The 21,646-nt window shown below is 35.4% G+C and overlaps 1 long non-coding RNA gene across 1 annotated transcript; it reads right to left on the reverse strand.

Annotated features, from left to right (window-relative positions):
• Positions 1–5,348: 5,348 nt before the first annotated feature.
• On the reverse strand, positions 5,349–20,909 carry LOC111098776. The gene is made up of 3 exons (XR_005369491.1): positions 20,759–20,909; positions 16,706–16,888; positions 5,349–9,638 (listed from the first exon to the last, which is right to left on the reverse strand). It is a non-coding gene; the product is annotated as an uncharacterized LOC111098776 (long non-coding RNA).
• Positions 20,910–21,646: the final 737 nt, after the last annotated feature.

Consider the following 21,646-nt stretch of genomic DNA (forward strand, 5'->3'; position numbering starts at 1 on the left):
AGCTGCCATGGGATCTCACAGCCCATCTTCCTTGGCCTTGAACTCCTTCTCTCTTTGCCAACAGTATTGTTCAATTTCAGCCTGAGATTCTTCTTCTTCTTCTTTTTTTAATATTTTATTTATTTATTCATGAGAGACACAGAGAGAGAGAGGCAGAGACACAGGCAGAGGGAGAAGCAGGCTCCATGCAGGAAGCCCGACGTGGGACTCGATCCCAGGTCTCCAGGATCACGCCCCGGACCGAGGGCAGCGCTTAACCGCTGAGCCACCCGGGCTATCCCTGAGCTGCTTCTTTGACCTGCTTCAGCCTCCAGTTCTTTAGCTTGCGGGCCTTGAACACCTCCCCGGCCTGATTCCAAGCCTGCAGCGGCAGCTGGATGCCCTGCAACTGGTTGGCCATGGAGGTAGAGACTCTAAGGCAGAAGAAAGCTGAGTAAAAAAATTTTAAATAAAAATTATCAAGTAGATGTCTAGAGTATAATCAATGTATGACACACATGATATTTAAAAAAAAAAGACATAGTTATAAATTATACCTTTTATCTTCCAGGAATTTACAATTAAGTCAGGAAAACAAGATTATGAGATAAATTAAAAAGCAGAATACAATGAATTGCAGTATGTATGTGCACATACATTTACATAATGAGGTGAAAAAGAATTATGAGTTTTAGGTATAAGACAGTTTAGTTTAGAATTGTCAATGAAGACTGAATTAGTTTAGAACCTCATCATCTCGCATGATATGGCTCTACTTTAAGATGTTTTTCAGAAGGGTCTCCTTCTATCCAGAAGATAAAACATGGAAGGGCTATGTGAAATCCAGAGGTAGAGTGTAAATGCACTCTGCTACATGGAGCCAGTAAACTTCTAACATATTGGATCAAGAACAGTGAATTCCAAAGCCTATTGTCTATCTCCCCATTGGCCTATTTTTTCTCTCCATATTTTAGCTCTCTCTTCTTTTTTCTCCTATTGGATAATGCTGTGCTGCTATTTGAAGGCAGGGCATAGTCTATAAAATAGGTTTTTATAAATAAAGGTAACAAAATTCAAATCAAAATTTTTAAAAATTCTGGATTTAAATGTGGATTTGTACCTGACCAATGAGATCTACAAGAAAGATCTCTTTTCACTGACAAAAAAAAAAAAAAAAATATATATATATATATATATATATATAGAGAGAGAGAGAGAGAGAGAGAGAGAGAGAGCTAGGAATTAAGTTTCCTGTTGTTTATTTGTTTTTTAAGATTTTATTTTATTTATTTATTTGTTCATGAAAGACACGGAGAGAGAGAGAGAGAGATAGGCAGAGGGAGAAGCAGGCTCCACTTGGAGAGCCTGTTGTGGGACTCCCTCCCAAGACCCCAGGATCACAACCTGAGCCAAAGGCAGACACTCAACTACTGAGCCACTGAGGTGCCCCTCCTGTTCTTTATTGTAATAAAAAAGTAGAACAGCAAAAATTTCTTAAAACTGTGGCTTAAATTTTATTGAGCATATCTATCTCCTTTTAGAAGAGATATTATGAAAACAAAGAAAAATAAGACAGTCTCATATCTCCAGTTACTTCTAATCACTGGAAAAGTAGAAAATGAGCCAAGAAGTTAATCATGCTATAGATAGATTATAAGAAGGAAAAGCACGATAAAAAAAAATATACATACTACTTCTTAAAATAAAACCAAAGTTAAAGAAATAAAAAAATAGGAATGAAATATACTTTACTTTCAAGGAAATACCTTCTGTAAAGAACAGATATATAAAATATGTTGAATTTTAGGGTACACATAACACAAAATTCAGGGGATAGAGAGACGGAAGAAGAAACTGGAAGAGTAGTCTGAGACTGATAAATGACAGCTTTATATAACAGATTATAGAGTTTGGAAGCTATAAAATAATTAAGATACACTTAAAAATTTTATGAAAAAGAATCTCGTGATGAGATAATAAGGAGAGGTACTAATCACTATTTGTCATGAACAGGAAAAATAAATATACTGAATATATTCAGAAATAAAATCACTAGGATTTCATGTGGAAAAGATAGAGATAAAGCTAGTGTCAAATATGATTCCCAAATTCTTGTCTTGAGTGGTTTGTTGATTGATAGATTTTATTACTTGAAATAAGAAACACAGAAAAAGTAATATGATCAAGAGCATAGGGGGAAGCTTAAGGCTAAATTGGAGGTAGAGAATTATATACTCTGAAATTATAGGCGAGATAAGAAAAAGTAAAATATAAATTAATTTCTAATCACAAATTTTCTCTGAAGCTAGATAGAATTTTAGATTCTGTCAGGAAAAATCTAAAAGATTATTTTTTACAAAGATTGCACTTAATAAGAATGAATCTGAAAGTCAGCCCTCCTGAGAGAAATAATACATATATTTAGAAAAATTACAAGAAAAATATTACATGAGAGTTCTAACTATACATTTTTGTCATTTTAGAAAATGTTAGATCTGCACCATAACCTGAAATACACTTTTTATGCAACATATAAGCTTTGCATTTCACTTAAAAGTGAAAATACTGTTCAAAAAAATCTTATAAATCTTGGAAAATATATGTAAGGTATTATTCAATCTTTAATAAAAAGAAATTTTATAACCCTACCATTCACAATATTGAGAGTGAGAGAGATAATATGAGAAAATATCCATACGCATTTAATAAAAATACAAATTAAAGTAATTTGATATGACTATCAGATTGGCAAAGTTGAAGAAGTGCTAAGAAAACAAGAAACAAGCATTTTAAATAATGCTAGTGGAGATAAAAGGTAATTTCTTTGTTGGAATTTGAAAATGTAGATGAAAATTTTTAAATTTTGCACATGTTTTTAAGATTTATTTATATTTGAGAGAGAGAGAGAAAGCAAGTGCAGGGAGGAGGGGCAGAGACAGAGAGTGAACGAGAATCTACAGGAGACTCTGTACTGAGCACAGACCCCAACACCTGGCTTGCTTTCTCAACCTTGAGATCATGACCTGAGCAGAAACCAAGAGTCTGACGATTAACTGACTAAGACACCCAGGTACCCCTGCACGTTCTTTTTATCAGTCATGTTAGTAATAAATTATGGTATATTCAAGAATTGGACTGCAAATATATACATCTCTACTATATCGCAAATAAAGTAGTTTTTAGCATTTTTTTAAATTAAAAAAGAAACTTTCAAAATCTACAAATATTTAAAATTACTTAAAAATTAAATTTATACTCTTTCTCAAAAGGACTTTTTAAAAATACTTATTATTAAAATACAGTTGACACACAATGCATATTAGTTTCGGGAGTACAATGTACTATATGGGAAATGCTTACTATTTCTCAAAAGGACTTTTGAATGGGTAATTCTAGTCACACTATGCTGCAGAAATGCCAAAAATCCTCTACTCTCATTTATCTTCCTTAAAATCTTAGTCATCACAATTCAACAGCTGCTTCCAATATCTCTGATTCTCTATTAAGACTCTCCAAAACTTTTTTCTACACCTGAGGGCTGGTCATCTCTCCTGTCACCTCTTTTCTCCATCTTTTCAGCTCAATTTTCTTTCCCTTTCTTGCATGCATCCTCTTCACATGACTTAATATAGCCTCCTAGACCTATGCAGTGCTCTAATTCATTGATTTCCTGGATCAACACAGCAAATATCAGTGTCTGCAACTGCCTAAGCAGTAAAATATCCTTCCCCTTTAGAAGGTAGAAGAGAGGCTTTAGAGAAAGAGAGACAGCTGAGAACATTTATATGTTAATATCTGAGATTCTGTCATGGTGAATTTATCATATTTGTCAAAGTTAACATAAATAATATTTTAAAATCTGGTTATCCAATAAGAACAGATTAAATTAATTATGCAAAATGCAATAAATTTTATGCAAATAAATTTGCAAAAAATATACAAGTTAATGCAATACAATTATTAATGCAGTAAAACCAATGCCATGGCTTTAAAAAGTGTGTGTACATATGAAGTATACTTAATGACAGACTTATCTATGCATTCAATTTTATTTTTTTTTTAAGATTTTATTTCTTTATTCATGAGAGACATAGAATGAGAGAGAGAGAGAGAGGCATAGATACAGGCAGAGGGAGAAGCAGGCTCCCCGCAAAGAGCCTGATGCGGAACTCCATCCCTGACTCGGGATCATGCCCTGAGCCAAAGGCAGATGCTCAACCACTGAGCCACCCGGGCATCCCTGCATTCAATCTTAAATTCAAGAAACAATCTAGAGTGTATGGTTAATCCCTACACTTTTTTTTACTGGATATATTTTTATTCTTATATCAAAATATCTTTAGTAATAATTTTTACATAGTAGGATAAGAAATTACTTTTTACCTTTTTTCTAATCCTTCTACATTTTCTAAATATTACATAATAAACATTTGTGACAAGATTAAAATTAATCTATTTGTAAAGGTGAAAATCTTCTGCTTTAATGTAAAGTAACATGTTAAATTTAGAGTAAGGAAATCATGTCTGATTTCATCCCAAGAGAATTTTTTAAAGTCTCCGTTTGACATTTATGCAAAGTCACGTATGCCAGTTCTAAAAAAGATGGATGTAAATTATTTCTCACGCTAAAAGATAAAACCATTTCCAACTGTGTTGGTTTGCTTTAGGATTATCATAACAAAATACCACAGACTGGGAGGCTTACACAACACACACTAATTTTCTCACAGTTCTAAAGGCTGGAAGTTCAAGATCAAGGTGCTGGCAGAGCTCACCTCTCCTGAGGCCTCTCTGCTCTGCCTTCTCCTGTGCTACTCTGCTTGGCCTTCTCACCATGTTCTCACGTGGCCTTTCCTCTGTGCACAGACAGCCCCGGTACCCTTTCTCCTCTCCTAAGCACACCAGTCCTATTGGATTAGGGCCTCACCCTTGTGACCTCACTTAACCTCCGTTAACCTCTTTAAAGGCCCTATCTACTTATATGGTCACATTGGGGTTAGGGCTTCAACATATGAATTTTGAAGGGAGCACAATTGAGTCCATAAAAACAACTAAAATACACTTGATATGTTAAAATAAAACTTAAATTCCATAAGGATGATATCAAAATAGTGACAGATATAGTTCATATAGTAACACTATATATATTCTAATTCTTTGAAAATTTATCTATAACTTTATTAACTAAAAAACATAAAACATAATTATAATTAATAATTAATCAAAGATTCTTTGTTTCTTTTTCTTTTCTTTTCTTTTTTTTTTTTTTTAAGATTTTATCCATTCATTAGAGACAGAGAGAGAGAGGCAGAGGCACAGGCAGAGGGAGAAGCAGTCACCATGCAGGGAGCCCGACGTGGGACTCAATCCTGGGTCTCCAGGATCGTGCCCTGAGCTGAAGGCAGCGCTAATCCGCTGAGCCACTGGGGCTGCCCTCTGTTTCATTAATGTTGAAAATGGAAGAGACTGAGTGTATTTCTTTCATTTTTAACCTATCTGTGCCATTACCGGGTGTCACATATACAACTGTGCAAACAGATCCATTCATCTCAAATGCAGAGCTGGAAAAAAAAAGTGGTAGACTTCAGGGAATGCCCTAAAAACATTAGAAGGCCCACTCCTTAGCTGTTCTTTGTTTTCTACCTTGGATTATACCAAACTGACCAAAACTTGTATTTATAATTGGCCTATTAAAACAAAAATAAAGTTTGACAGAGAACATTAATCAATTCATATTTCAATAAGGACATAGATTACATAAGCCAATAAATCATGCAACCAGCTGTGTCTTTTTTTTCAAAAAGCATTGGTAAATAATCAGTTGGACTGAAATTAATTGCATCTTTTCTTCCCCCAATCCCTCACACACATAGCAGTGTCAAATAGTCGGGAGACAAAGAATAAACTAAGATTTAGTCATAAATAAAATAATTCTGCATCCAAACTAAGTAGTACAGGGTAGGATTATTGGGTTCTTAAGTAAAGACCCAAAGCAAATCAAAGTGCTAAGACATTAGATCACAACTTTTCCCAAGGGATATAAATATTTTTTCAAAGTATAAAAATTCATTCACATGGGAGGACTTTTTTTTTTCCTTTTGTGGCACTTCTGTCAATAATGGTTTCATTTATCCAGTTTTGTTTCTCAAACTTTTAGCAATAATTTAATCAAATTATTTCTGCTTATAAAACTTTGTTTGAAATGTGCATTTCCAAGAAAGTATCTTTCTTCTTTAGAAAGTAGAACATGAGAGATAACTGTGAATAACTCACATGTTAAGTATTAAAAACTATCTTGCAGTGTTACTAGTTACAGTCACCATGTTTCACATTAGCTTCTTGGATCTTATTCACCTTGTAGTTGACAATTTATATACCCTCTTACCAATCTCTCCCTATTTCCCCCACCCTCCAGCCTTTGGATATCATTTTTCTACTTTTTGTTTCTATGATTTTGACTTTTTTTTCTTTTAAGATTCCATGTATACGTGATATCTAGCAGTATTTATCTTTCTCTGTATGGATTATTTCTCTTCACATAATGCTTCAAGGCCTATTCATGTTGCCACAAATGGCAGGATTTTCTTCTTCCCCATAGCTGAATAATATTCTATTGTATATCTATTTAAAACATCTATATCACATCTTCATCTGTTGATGGATGGACACTTATTTCCATATCTTGGCTATTGTAAATAATGATGCAAAGAACATATCTCTTTTTTCAGAGACCTCTTTGATACCTATTTTCATTTTCTTTGGACCCATGAGGTCTGAGGATCAAATGTAAAATATGGTGATTACAGCTAATAACACTGTATTGTAAATGAAATTTTGCTAAGTGAGCAGAACTTAAATGTTCTCACCAGAAAACAACCAAACAAAAAAAAAAATATATGAAGTGATGGATGTGTTAACAAAACAGATGGGGGCGGGGTGGGGACCTTTCACAATGTATGTCAAACCATCACAATGTATACTCTAATATCTTGAAATTTACATGTCATTTGTACCTCAATATAGTTGAAAGAAAAATGAAACAAAAAACTGTACTTTGCAGCTGATTCTTCTCTTTCTCTAAGGACTTAATGAGGACTAATACTATCACATTTTGCACTCCTGTTCACTTTGGTCAACCCAAAGTCTGAGTCTCCCAAACCATCTATTATTTCTCGGACTGCTGACAGGCTCCAGAGGCTGCTAGTTAGGAACACAGTTCTAGAACCGGCTGTCACTTACTAGCAACCACTTATTGGCAACCTTGGGCAAATCACTTAAATTTCTAGTGCTTCATGTTCCTTATCTGTAAAATGAGGAAATAGTACTTACCTCATCTATTAGAAGGATTAAATGATAATAGTGTTTAAGCATTTATGCACATAGCATTTCCAAACAGAGAAATACAGTATATCTCCTAATCTGACCAAATGCTACCCGCCTTTCCAAATCTTTTTTCCTAGCCACATGAAACCCCGAAAGAGGTAGCAGCTGCTTCACAGGCATGTGACCTGTTCAGTCCTTCAGGACCCCACATTTATGAGGGCCCACATTTGATGTAATGTTCATCTGTCACCATCTTGACGTTCAAACGGATTTTTGGACATGATTTCCTACATTTCCATTTTGCACTGGGTCCTACAGATGATGCAGTCAGTATGTCATCCTGGGATTCCCTTTTCACTTCAAACTCTTCTCTGAATATTATCTTTGACTTCTTAAGTCCCGAGGACACCATTTTCCTTGCAACAGTATGAAGCAAAGGATTTTTTTCTGTCATACCCCATAGACCATAGGACCAGATGGGAAGCAGTTGGGTGTGAATCCGTCCCTCCTGTTTGAAGCTTGCACCATCAGACTAAATCACCCGCTCTTCTATTCCCATGTACTGACTGAGTCACTCCTTCAAATTTGCTTTGGGCTCATTCTCTTTCTCTTCATTCCTATTCATGCGTCATTCTCAGTGACTTCAGGATTCATGTAGACGAACCATTTCATCTTCCTGCAGATCCTTCCCCTCCTCCTTCCCCTTCCTGCAGATCCTTTCCCTTCCTGCAGATCCTTCCCCTCCTCCATGTATAAATTCTTTTATTTATTATTGTAATTAGATCTTCACAAAGTTGTCTTTTCACCATCTGTGTTTTTGTTAATGTGAAATTGAATTGTAGTTGTAAGCAAAAGTTGGTAGCCTAGGGAACAATTGTATATTCAGTTTAACAGAAATAAAAGAATATTTGTCTTAAAATGCAAGATTGTTACATAAGCCTTTCGCCATGCACTTACAGTATAAAAAATTTAATTTCAAAAGTGAAAATTGCTTGTGCCATTTGAGCTTTAAGGGTTGGAATGTTTAAGTGCAACAACACCTCCTTAAAGAAAAAGCGAAGCAATCTAGGCCTCCCCTGCAAGAGGGCATTTCAGATTTATAATTAAATCTAAATCTTTAATCACCTGCTCTTCCACCCCTTCCCAAACAGTGATGCCCATACTGCACCAGCAGCAACTCATCATAAATGAGATCTTAAAGTCAAACACTCTTTTCTCTGGTTGCCACCTGCTGTTCTTTCAGCCTACATCCTTCAAATTCAGCAAAACATCTAAAACACTGATTCTGCTTTTCACTCTCTATTTCTGTGTCCTGTTCCCTCTTTCACCTGGCCTAGAGTCCATGTTTTCTAACTGAAATTATCCCCTTTTAATTATTGCTTGCCTCTCTTTGTTTTCTCTAGCATCCTCCACTGAAAAAATGCATACACTAGTTGAATCCATTTTAAAACATGTTTCATGCCTGCTTCTGAGAAGCTGAGTATAATTGTAGAAGATCACCAACTAGAAAGAAGAAAACTTTAAAATATATACTAAAATTTTCATATGGATATCCAATGCTCCCAAACCTCCTACACCCCTGTAGTAGTTTCACTTCCTAACACTGAATCATAAACAACCCTTTATACTCTCTCCAGTCTCTTTTAAGCACTAACCATTTGTCTATTCTTCGGCGCAGAGTGGCAGGGATCATTCTTTTAGCACCTGCTAATCATGTTTTCTGCCCTTCTGCTTTCTTCAACTTACACTATAGGTTTTCCCCCATCATTCTCAAGTCTTTTCGTGTTAAGGTCACTTGTGACCACCATCTTGCCAAATATTCTACTCTGTCTTCTTCTTAATTGACCCTCCACCAGCATTCTTTCATTGACATCCTCTCTTCCCTTAGTACCAGATATTTGACACTTTGCTATCTTCCACTTATCTACGTCACTGGTTATAACCTTTTAAGATTCTCTCCCCTCTTAATATATGCCTGATTCAAACATTGGGTGTGATCTCCTTGGTTGCTCTTATCCAATTCCACAGTATAAATATCATGTACACAGGGTGAACCACTGCCCCAAGTCTGCCAAGCACTAAAAGGATTCCCAGGACTTGAGATTTTGAACATTACAATGGAGACAGTCCAGGGCAAACCAGGATGGTTGTTGACCCTCTATCTATATGCTATAAAACTCTAAGCCATGCCATTTAAGTCCAGAGCTGTATCTTCACTTGGTTTGTAATATACACTTCAATGTTAAATCTATTTGAAATGAAACTCTTGATTTTTATCTTCAAATTCTTCTCTTATTATCCTTATCACCATAGATGTTGTCATAAGGTGCCAGTTCCTAAGGCAGAAGAAAAGAAATCAGAAGTTATTTATGCTTCCTCATGACTCTCCTTCTGCCATTCCCCTGTACAGTTGCCACTGTCCAGTCTTGGCAGCAGCATCTCCTACCTGCACCACCACCTGCACTAGTCTCCTAGCTACCCTCCTCTTTTTAACCATTGATCTTTTCCATTCTGCACAATGAATGCTGGGATAACTTTAAACTAATGATTTTTTTTTTTTGGTAAAACATATATAAAGGCTCATTTCTTTTTTTTTTTTAAAGATTTATATCTTTTTGAGACAGAGAAAGAGAGAGAGCACGCGTGCATGCCCATGAGTGAAGGAGGGGCATAGGGAGAAAGAGAATCCTCAACCAGACTTTCTGCTGAGCATGGAACCAGACAAAGGGCTCCATCCCAGAACTCCAAGATCATGAGGTGAGCTGAAATTAAGACTTGACTGCTTAACTGACTGAGTCACCCAGGGACCCCTAAAGGCTCATTCCATTTAAAAAATTTCAGTGGTCTCCCACTACTTTAAGAATAGCAGCAAAGGGGATCCCTGGGTGGCTCAGTGGTTCGGTGCCTGCCTTTGGCCCAGGGCGCGATCCTGGAGTCCTGGGATCGAGTCCCGCATCGGACTCCCAGCATGGAGCCTGCTTCTCCCTCTGCCTGTGTCTCTGCCTCTCTCTCTCTATCTATGTCTATCATAAATAAATAAATCTTAAAAAAAAAAAAAAAAGAACAGCAGCAAAACATCTCTCTGGGGTTTACAACGATGCTTCTCTACCTGTCTGCAGAGAGGATTGAGTTTTGTTTTTGCTTTTTTCTAATGTGTCATGGACTGACATGCGGTTCCACTGCACATGACCAGAACCTATTTGCAGCATGAAATACTCCTAGCAAGTCAGAAAATACCTGAATTGAGATAATCATATGCTGGAGCCTTAGCAATGTGAAGTTGCTACAAAGGTTTTACATTTAAGTACTTGCTTGTCTTATTTGCTGACCGGAAGTGGTCTATGACCCAAACTTTTATTAGCAGTGGTCTACAAGGCCCTGCCTCTCTAGCCTTAACTCACACAACCCACCCACTTGCTCCCAAACCAGCAGACACCCTAGCTTCCTTTCTGCCCTTCAAATGAACTATCAGACCCGTGGACTCAGCTAAAAACATTCTTTGTCCAGCTCTCCACAATAAAGCTTATTGTTATCCTTCACATCTCTGCTTAGACACTTAGACACTCTCCTCAGAGAGGCTATCCCAAAGCACTTCTCTTACTTGATGTTTTCCAATTATTCTCTGAATCAAGTAGAGTTTATTCCCTTTACAATACAATCCAGGATGTTAACATATATTTTTAATTTAAAAAAGAAATTTTTTGAATTTCAAAATTAAGATTACTATACTAAGTCTAAAAACTCTTTGCTCTTCAATTCTACCCTTTCTGAGGAAACCACTATCAATAGGTTAGTCCCGTGGCTGTGCTGGTATGTGCACATACACACACACACACACACACACACACACACACATTTGTTTACTTGTTTTTTAATGGAATAACACTTTACATATTACTTTGTAATAGTATAAAATAATTTCACCTAACAATACATTTTAGACATGTCTAAAGTTTAGAAACCTAAACCCTTTTATAATTTTCTTGAAACAGATATACATAAAACTCAAGCAGTTTTCCATAATGATTTTGGGATATGTTTTTAACTTGCAATTCTTGTTTTGTTTTACTGTTTGTTTCCCTACTTCTCTGTTCCCTTTCTCCACCTGCATCAATTTACCCTCTTTCACGTCCACAAGCCCATTGTGATTCTTGCTAAAAACTCAATGTCTTTCATTTCTCAATGTGTTTTGTATGCCATTCTATTTGGTTCTCTGCATCTTACTCTTCCCACTTGACAGCTCATTGTCAAGATAGTTCCAATAGAAATAACATAGATTCTTCTCATTCCTTGTAATTGCTTTTTTTAGTAGCTCATAGTGTGAATGTAGCATGTATTTTTTTCAGCTAAAGTCCATTCACACTTTCAATCTTTTGCCTCCACAAAAAAAGGACAATAGGCATAGTTGTATATATATCTTTATATGGAGGTGCTTTTACTTTTTAGGAATGGGGTTGCTTCTAAAACTATGGTTATTTTAAATTTTACAGACATTGTTAAATTGCTTTCTGAAAAGGTGAGAATAACATATATTCTAGCAACAAAGAAAATACCATTTCCTTCACAACCCACCAGCAGGTTTATTAAAACTATTAAACTTTGCCTGTCTGATCAGTAAAGTGCTATTTCATTGTTATTTTAAGTATAGGAAATTTGAATTTACTCTTATGTGAATTCCCTCTTCATATATATCCTTGATGTGTTTTTTTAATCAGGTAGTTTGTCTTTTTCTTTACAATTTGTAGGGGCTTTTCTATACCATAGAAACATTAAACATTAATCTTTATCTAGGTTGTAATCCTCTCTCCACCATTCTATCATTTGTGTGCTTTCTGATGGTGTAGTGGACATTTGTCATACTTGTGGTTCCTTCAGGAAATACTGTACATCTTTTTTATATGTGAGAATTTCTCACTTATGAGGCTGCCTGTCCTATAAACTAGAAAGTATAAACATGTCTTCAGATGCTCCCTTGCAGCTAAGACAAGAGAATAGGCCCCAGCCTCTTCCTTTCAGATTCACCTGCATATAACTTCAACTTGGAAATGATCAAGGTGAGACAGTAGCTGTGGTATTCCTGTCCTAGGGAGATAGCAGTGGTATCCTCTCAAAAGTACTTTCTCAATGAGGTTTAGATGTTTTCTCTTCCAAATTTTTTTTCTGCCTCTGCAGCATTGGTAGTATAGTGGTGATTTCAAATTGTTTTTCTATAACATATACCTAAAATAGATGCTGTCACTTTCAGTCAAGAACCCAAATAATACTGGTATCTAGGCATTTACAAAAATTATATTTTTATGTTAAATATATTTTTATTTGATTTATTTCTGGGTTTCTGATCATGTTACCAAGTTTCCCCTCAATCCCTATACTGCGTATGTACCTTGATGATTTTCTTCTAAGTATTTCATGTTTAAACTTTAAATGAATTGGTAACATTTAATTATATATATATTATTTTTATATATTCACATTTTTATATACATATTTTAGTTCAGATTTATAAATTTTAAATATTATATAGTAAATATTTTATGCATAAGGAGAGAATGAAAGGGGAGATCATTGTTGTCCAATGTAACATTTTACAAAGATGGAAATCTTCTGTAATGTGCAGTGCCCGATAAAGTAGACATTAGCTGCACTTTAAAATATGACTAATGTAGCTGAGGAACACAATTTTTAAATTTAGTTTTAATTAATCTATTTTAAATAGCACTTGTGTCTAGTGGCTATAGTATTGATCGGCACATAGAGTGAGAATGGGCCCAACTTAGTTTCCTTCTGGGTTAAAGAGTTAATTGGTAGCCCCATTTATAGAATAAGTATTTTCCCACTGAATGTGCCATATATAAAACTTTCATATACAGATATCTATTTTCTAGATTCTCTATTTTTATGGCTCCATATGGCTAATATCATATTGATTTGATTATAGTGACTTTATAGTCTCATTAATAATGTGTAAAGCAAGTTTCCCAGATTCTCATTCTTCTATATGAAACTTTTCTTGGCCTTTTGCAGACATATATTCCTCCAAACAAACTTTTATGTCATTGTATTCAGTTCTAAAATCAACCTTGATGAAGTTCTATTTAGAAGTAGCTCAAATTTATAGAATAATTAAAAGACTTGGCATTTTTACTGTATTAATTCCTTCCAACTCAGATCACATTTTTCCATTGTTCAAATATTGTTTTATGTGCTTTGATAAGATTCATATACAATTTTATATAGACCTGATGTTTTCCTCTTTAAATTATCTGTAAGAATATTATTTATTGTAAATATTCAATTTGTATTGTCATTTGCCTACAGATAATATAGATAAGAGCTATTGATCTTTATATATTTACCTTGTTTCTATCTTAACAAATTCTCTTAGTCAAATTTTTCCTTGATTTTGCTTTTAATTAGGATCTTGAGATTTCTAGGCATACAATATTGTCATTAGAAAAAAGAATCCTATTTTCCATGATTTATACAGACTTCAATTTTTTTAACTTACTATTCGAAAACAATGATAGCAGTAGAAATTTCCATCTCATTTTTTATATTAATTGCAATGAGAGTTTTATAATTTAGAAAGATAGTCTTGGTTTGAGAGAAATTATTCTGTCATGTTTTGTAGTTTACTTTTATTCCTACTTAATTTATATACATTTTTCAGGATGTATTGATATTATCCCAAGGCTGTGATTTTTTTTATAGACTGACATACTGGAAGGTTTCTAGATATTAAGAACATCTCATAAAGATTTTTGCATTTTATATATAAGATAAGCTACAAGTTTTGTTTTTTATGCTAACTTCATGAGGATTTATATTAAATATTTTTTTCAGTGGATTATACTAGGTTAAGTAACATGGGGATTATCTTTTTTTTTTTCAAGGATTTGGTAGACTCATTGTGAAAATCTGTGGTGTCAGGAGCTTTTATTAATGGCAAAGCTTTAAATTCTTCAATCACTTTTATGATTATTGGCTTAAGTTTTTTACTTTCCCTTGAGATCATTTTAGAAATTTAAATTATGTTACAGAGGCATCTTTGTTGTCTCTAAGGTTTTGAGATTTGCTGCCACAAAATTGTCTGTAGAAATGCTTTATTATTTTATTACTATTTTAATCACACCTCAAGTGATGTTTCATATTTCATTACCATTCTGGCGTATTTTGCTCCTTTCTTTTGTCTTAATCAGACTTGCTTCTCAAATCTCACTTGACTTTCAGGATGGTTCAATAGTTATCAAAAAGATGATCTCTAAAGTCCAAATAATTACAATTTTATAGCAAGTTTTTTACGTGATACTTCTAGTTTGTTTTTGTAAAACACTGGTCTCTTATGAATAATAAGAAAGTCTCCTATTACCTTGAGTCTCCAAATGGAACTCAATCAGAAGATCTGTTCCCATTCAGTGATCAAAACTCAATCCCCCAATTAGGGCCTTCTGTGGGTAAAAGAGGAAAGAAGGAATAGAAAATGGATTTAGGGGCAGCCTGGGTGGCTCAGCGGTTTAGCACCACCTTTGGTCCAGGGCCTGATCCTGGAGACCCAGAATCAAGTCTCAAATCTGGCTTCCTGCATGGAGCCTGCTTCTCCTTCTGCCTGTGTCTCTGCTTCTCTTTCTCTCTCTCTCTCTCTCTCTCTCTCTCTCTCTCTCTGTGTGTGTGTGTGTGTTTGTGTGTGTGTCTCATGAATAAATAAATAAAATCTTAAAAAAAAAAAAGAAAATGGATTTAGTAAAAAGAGTGAGGACAACTGTTAGCACTTTCCAAATTTGACACGGCAGCAGAGCAGCCTTCAAGTGCACCTGCAGGACTAACTTCCAGAACAACACTGCAGAAATGATCTATCAGACATTGACTACTACCACAATCAGTAAACTTCAACCAACACGACAAAATAGGTTCTATTGTCATTCATGAGGCTGAAACAGTGAACAAATCAGACAATAAATTCCTGTAATAATGAAGTTTTACTTTCGGGAGTAAGGTAGGAATGATAGATATGAAGCAAGCAAGGTAAATATGTAAAATAGATATTATGTTAGATTCTGATAATTGTTATGGAGACACACAAAGCAAAGGAGGTCTGCAATTTTAAATAGGCTAATGGAGGGAAGGGTGCAAAACATGTTGATATCCAATGGAAGAAAGTTCCAGGAGGGAGAAAACCTGACATGTTTAAGAAACAAGAAGACCAATGAGGTTAAAACAGAGTGACTAAAGAGTGTTAATAAGGTGTGGCCACTAAGTTACAGGCAGGGTAAGAAGGTGGGGATAGGCAGAAACCTATAGGTCATAGCCAGCACTTTGGTTCTTTGTGAGGTGGGGCGCTGTTGACGGGTTTGTTGGTAGAGTGACACAATCTAATTTATTTTTTAAGAGGATTGCTCTGGGTGTTAGAAAGAGGGAAAGAGATTTGTTGGTAGACTAATGAAATAGTCTGAGCAACAGATGATGATTCTCATCACAATGCCACCAGTAGATTTCTTAGGTATGAATAAATGTATCATAGATACAGCTGACAAAATGTGTTGATCAAGTGGATATTAGGTGTGAAAAAAATAGAGGAGTCAAAGGCAACCAAAGATTTTTCATTTGAGCAACTTGATGCATGGAGTTTCCATTAACAAACGTGTAGAAGGCTACACAAGTAAAATTGGGCGAGGGGAGGATCAGAAGTTCAGTTTGGGACCTGTTAACGTTTGGAATGATTGCTACCCATTCAAGTTGAGTGTCAGTCAAATGAAGAATTACTGTCAAATGAAGGATATGAGTCTGGAATTATACACACAGCCCAAGCACAGATTTTTCTACTGAGATGTGGAAACAAGATGTCATCTAGTTTTCCTAGGAAAACCCTTCATCATTGATTGCCCCCATTTCCCCTGAAGTCTTTTATTTTTTTTTCATGTTTTCATCTACTTATGTTTGTTCTATGCTTTAAGATGTTTCTTCTACTTGATTTTCATATCTTAATAAAACTTAATACTTGCCCTCACTTCACTTGATTTTTAATTTAAAATCATGTTGTAATTCAAGGGAAAAAAGTATGTAAAAAAAACAAACCAAACTAAACCAAAGCAAAAGTATGTATATGTGCACACAGACACTGCATTGTGAATGTCTTGAGATGTCCTTATTATTCTCATTGTGTTAATTTAAACAGTTCCTTCTTCTCCAGAAGCTCTACTCTTTGCCTGCTTGTCCCCTGAGGCCGTATTATCACTTGTGCTGCTAACTGAAACTCAGGTACAACCTTGGGAGTTACTTCCCATGGTGTCGAGCTCCTGAATAGTGAAAAGCTTATTGGTTTGGGCTCTTGGATCAGGAAAGAGGCAGCTGGAAGATGATCAAATTCTTATCAAGGTACCAGCAAAAAGATTGCCTACTCTCAGACCTCTTCTGAGGACTCAGTCCACAGGAGTTGTAAGAACCAAGAACTTCCACTGCATTCTATATTGACTGTGTCACAAGAGATAGGGGAGCTTCTTAGGATCTTCTGTTTCCTGATTCTTGCCTTGAACATGTATGTTGTGGATTCCATGCCCAAAATACAAAGCTTCCATTTGCTTTCTTGATGCTAAAAAAAAAAAAAAAATTGTCAAAATGGTGAATACCACACTTCATATGCTCAATATTTTATTGTCAGCAGAGGCCCCAAGTAGCTATGTAAGGCTATAAAGTGGAAAATGAAAGAAATATAAGCTACCACTGATTTAACACCTAAAATGTGTCAGATATCCTGCTAGGTACTTAACATCTAGTCCTTGTAACTATTACACAAGGTACCTAATATTGATCTCATTTATACGTGAAGACCCCTGTTTCAGGTTGCAGGTAAAAAATTATTCTTAGTCACTCTGGGTCAACCCAAAACTTCCTGACCCCAAACCCCATAGTTTTTCTATTATACTCTTTTACCTTTGAAATATTGTTACTTTTCTCAAAAGATCAATACATACAAATATGTCTGAACACTTTTTGAGTATTTCTTGACATTTTCTGTATATACTATCTCTTGGGATGATAATGTCTCAAGTATCAGCCAGTTTCTGTCAGAGACTGATATGGCAGAGTGAGCAATAAAAGCCAGGGTCGGCTATCTCCAAAGCACATGCCCTTTCCACTGCGCTATAGTATTTTCTATAGTAAAATAAAAATAATTTTTATATTATCCACTCCTCAATTCCTCTTATTAATGTATATATAATTAAGAGTTGACATTATTTTGAGAATTCATTGGACTTAAGTATATTAAAGCAAATTTCTTTGTGTTGTCCTAGCCATAAGGCAATTTCTAGAAAGTTCTGACCACATGCTATGGCACAACACAGTTATTGCTCAGCCTGAAACCTTGGTGCCTTGAATTTGGCCTTGCAACATGCTAAGGTTGGGAGCAGAGTTGTTGATGTATGTTTGATGTGATCCCAACATAGAGACATCATAGAACTACTCTAGTCCTTCCAAATTATATACCAAGATGCTCAGGAGTAATCGTCATTCTTAATATACTGGATCCTGTCCAGGCCCAGATTCTTGGACTTCTCTGAATCTCTCATTATGACCTCAGAATTAATCTCTTTTAACTGGGAAGGACCACCCAGAAGTAGCCCTTAAACTGGAAGTAGCCATACCAAATTTCCCAGAATTTCTTCAAGCTAAAGTGTCACCCAGGACCACACTGAGGCAGGGCAGGACATCTAGTGGAGTTCTGGTTTGGACTCAACTTCCAAGAATGTGTGGTGTCTCCTCCAGCATTGAAAAAGCAAGTCACAAAGTCTAAAACCTACTCACTCATAGAAGTACCTTGGTTGCACTGTATCATCTCACCACTTGGCTTCAGTGTTACATATGAGCATCAGCTGTCCTCATCTGAAGATCACAGCCTATAATCCTAGCCTGTGCATTACCCTAAGAATATGGTAAAAGTCATCTCTCCAATTTAGCTTACCCAAAAGGTAAAAGAAATCTTTAACTTTTTTACTGCTAAGTCGTCTTTGTCTAATTCTTGGTAAGTTCAAAATATTTTAATCAAGATTGTATATAAAATTATTAACTGGGTAATGTAGTACATGACAATTTTTAGGTGAAATGTGTCATATACACGAAGGATATCAACACCGTTTGTCATTCAGCTTATTTCTGCCTGTGAATTTTGGGAACAACACAATCATAAATACCCATTGAACAAAGACGTCAAGATTAATCCTGTGAATTGACAGTAGTAGATTGAGATTTGGTACTTTTTTTTAAGCCTGGTTGTGCAGTTCAGTTCTTTAACTTACATTTACTTCTATGTCTTTGTTTCACATGAGCAAAAATGGAATGTGATGAATGAGCATATTGAACTAGCCTCTAGCTGAGAATTTTTGACCTTTTGAGTATATATTACAACTGCCATATTCCTAACCTTTCTATTAAATCCCTGAGCAACCCCAAATTGATATTGTTATTTAAAAGAAATTTTTCTTGTGTAAAGGGATACTAGTATAGTAACACTGCAAGTCACCATATAATCTGACCTAAGCATAGACATGCCTCTGAAAAACCCAGGATGCTGCTTTTCCTTCAACCATTCATCAACTCAATGACTGAGAATATAAGAAAATTCTGTTTATGATATTCCAGTTTCCCTCAAAACCAAGAACAAGAGGTCTTATCAGTTTGTGAAATATTTTAGATTTCATCTAAAACAGGTAAATTGATGTACAACTGATAGTTCTAGTGAGAAAAGAGAAAGTTGTGCTGGATTTATTTGTCTATTTCTTAAATAAGAGGAGGGGGTTAACCCAAGAGCCATTTGTCAACCACCATGTGGAATCACTTATACCAGACTAAGCCATCAATTAAATTGGAAAGCATCGCCCTATAGTTTCTAGATTGTAGAAAAACGCTTATACAACTGAGAAAGAGTGAGCAGCAAGACTGTACCTGGTTAATCCAATCCCCCGAGTTCTTCCAATTCTATTACCGTAGATTGTCTTTCATCACCTTCTGGATTTTTACCTACAACTGCACTGTGATGCCAGCATCCAGTTACATATCCACACCACTGGTTAGCAGACAGACTAAGAAATCTCTCCAATTTAGTCATTTATGTGTCAGCAAGCAGGGAGCCCCACTTCCCTCATTGCCAGAAAACTTACTTCTGCAGCACTGGAGTGATGGCCAGACATTTACAAGCCATTTTCTTTGGCTGACAATTTTGTTTTTAAACCCTTAATGGAGCATCTGCAACTACTGTTTTATTGAACTAATTTCAAATGCAGTCGTGTTTCCAGTAATCTATGACAGTTTTAAAAGTTTGAAGAGACCAGGAGTTGGAGACAACAGTAAAGCAGATGTGTTTTATTGAGATGTGTTACATCTTACTACACTATGTTATAGACCTATTTCAGGAGGCAAACAATAGGTCAGGCAACAACAACTCCCCTTTAAATGTACATAATTCCAGGTCAAATAATAAAATGAGAACATATAAGCCACCAAACTCCTTGTCCAATATGCAACTATCACAAATGTGTATAAAAATACAAGATGAATGATTACAAAAGAAGTCCTGAAAGTGCCACAACAGATGATTAATTTTGAATAAAATATTCTTTAAAAAAATAAACAACTACTGAGAACCCATGGTGTGCCAGGGACTGCCTTAGATTCATGGAATTTATCAGTGACTAGGGTGTCTGAGTTCAAGAAACTAATGATCTGGGGGATGGCAAAAGCAGGCTAAAACAAAGATAATAAATAAGTAAATTACAAATCTTGCTAAAAGTGCAATGAAAAGACAAACAGGTGGAGCAGGAGCAGGAAGCTCCAAAGTACAAGAACTGTCTGGTGACAGAATCAGGGTAGTCAGCATACCATCTGACAAAATGATATTTGAACAACCACTTGAAGGATAGTTGGGGAATAACAATTATATTTTAATGATAAATTATCAATTAAAAATGAAAGTCTAAAGAACTAATCTGAAAAATTCCACAAAAATCTGATGAATAGAGGTGAAGACTAGTAATAAAGTATCAGAGAGCAAGAATGATGGAAAAAAATACACTCAAGTATTTCTCCCTTTACTGTTCCCAACAGCTTTTTTCCCACAATTCACTTTTCCCTCATTTCCTGTTCTGCACTTCTTTGCTTTCCCCCCAAAATTTACATGCTTCCTATCCCTCTTTACATAACTATACTTGTTTCCAATAATACATTACAGGTGTCTACCCCTTATCCATGGGGAATACATCCCAAGACTCCCAGCAGATACCTGAAACCATGGACACTATCAAACCCCATACATATTGCCTTTTTCTAGACATACATACAATGATAAATTTAATTTGTAAATTAGGCAGAGTAAGAGATTAACAACAAAAAATACAATTGTAACAACAGACTCTAATAAAAGTTATGCAAATGGGCTCCATCTCCAAATATCTTGTACTGTTCTTACCCTTCTTGTGATGATGTAAGAAAATGCCTATGTGATGAGACAAGTGAGGTGAATAACAGGCACTGTGACCGTAGCACTAAGTTATGTTTGTCAGGCTATGTATGCTCAGGAGGAGAATCATGCACTTCTGGAATGCAGTTGACCTTGGATAACTGAAAATGCAGAAGACAAAACTGTGGATAAGGGAGAACTAGTATATTATATCCCAGGAAACCAACATATCCACTTACTTATCCTTGCTGGAAACACTTTCTTTACTTACACTCTGACAATCAGAATCATAGTAAAGACTATGTTTCATTTATTAATTTTCTTTTGCTCCTGAAACCCTTGCCCTAGAATGAAAATCCATCAACTATAAACAAAAATCATTAATTTTAAAAGGAAATTATGAAATATATTATCTCAATCCAAAATACTCAATTTTCATAGATTGGAATTTTATATTTATAATATTTATAAGTATATATACATATAAATTTGTGAACAAAGAAAACAAGTTCATGTAGATAATAAGCAATAGTATGAACAACTTTGAGGATATATTGTAATGAAGTTTATTTTACTCACTAAGGAAGGAAGAGATTGGGTAAAATTGGATAAGGGGTGGCAGTTGGAACTTATCTTTAGACAGGTCATTTGCTATCAAAATTGGATATGCTAGATATATTAATTTCCTAGGGCTGCCATAACAAATTATCACAAGCTGGGTGGCTTGAAACAAATTTATTCTTTCATAGTTCTGAAAGCCAAAAGTCCAAAATCACATCCAAAAGGCTTGGCAAGCTGTCTGGATTCTCTGAGGGAGAATCTGTTCCATGCTTCTCTTGTAGCTTCTGGTGATTGCTGGCAATCCTTGGCATTTTTGGTTCATAGATGCATCATTCC

This window comes from Canis lupus, chromosome 14 (genome assembly GCF_011100685.1).
Source record: "Canis lupus familiaris isolate Mischka breed German Shepherd chromosome 14, alternate assembly UU_Cfam_GSD_1.0, whole genome shotgun sequence".
Classification (NCBI taxonomy): Eukaryota; Metazoa; Chordata; class Mammalia; order Carnivora; family Canidae; genus Canis; species Canis lupus.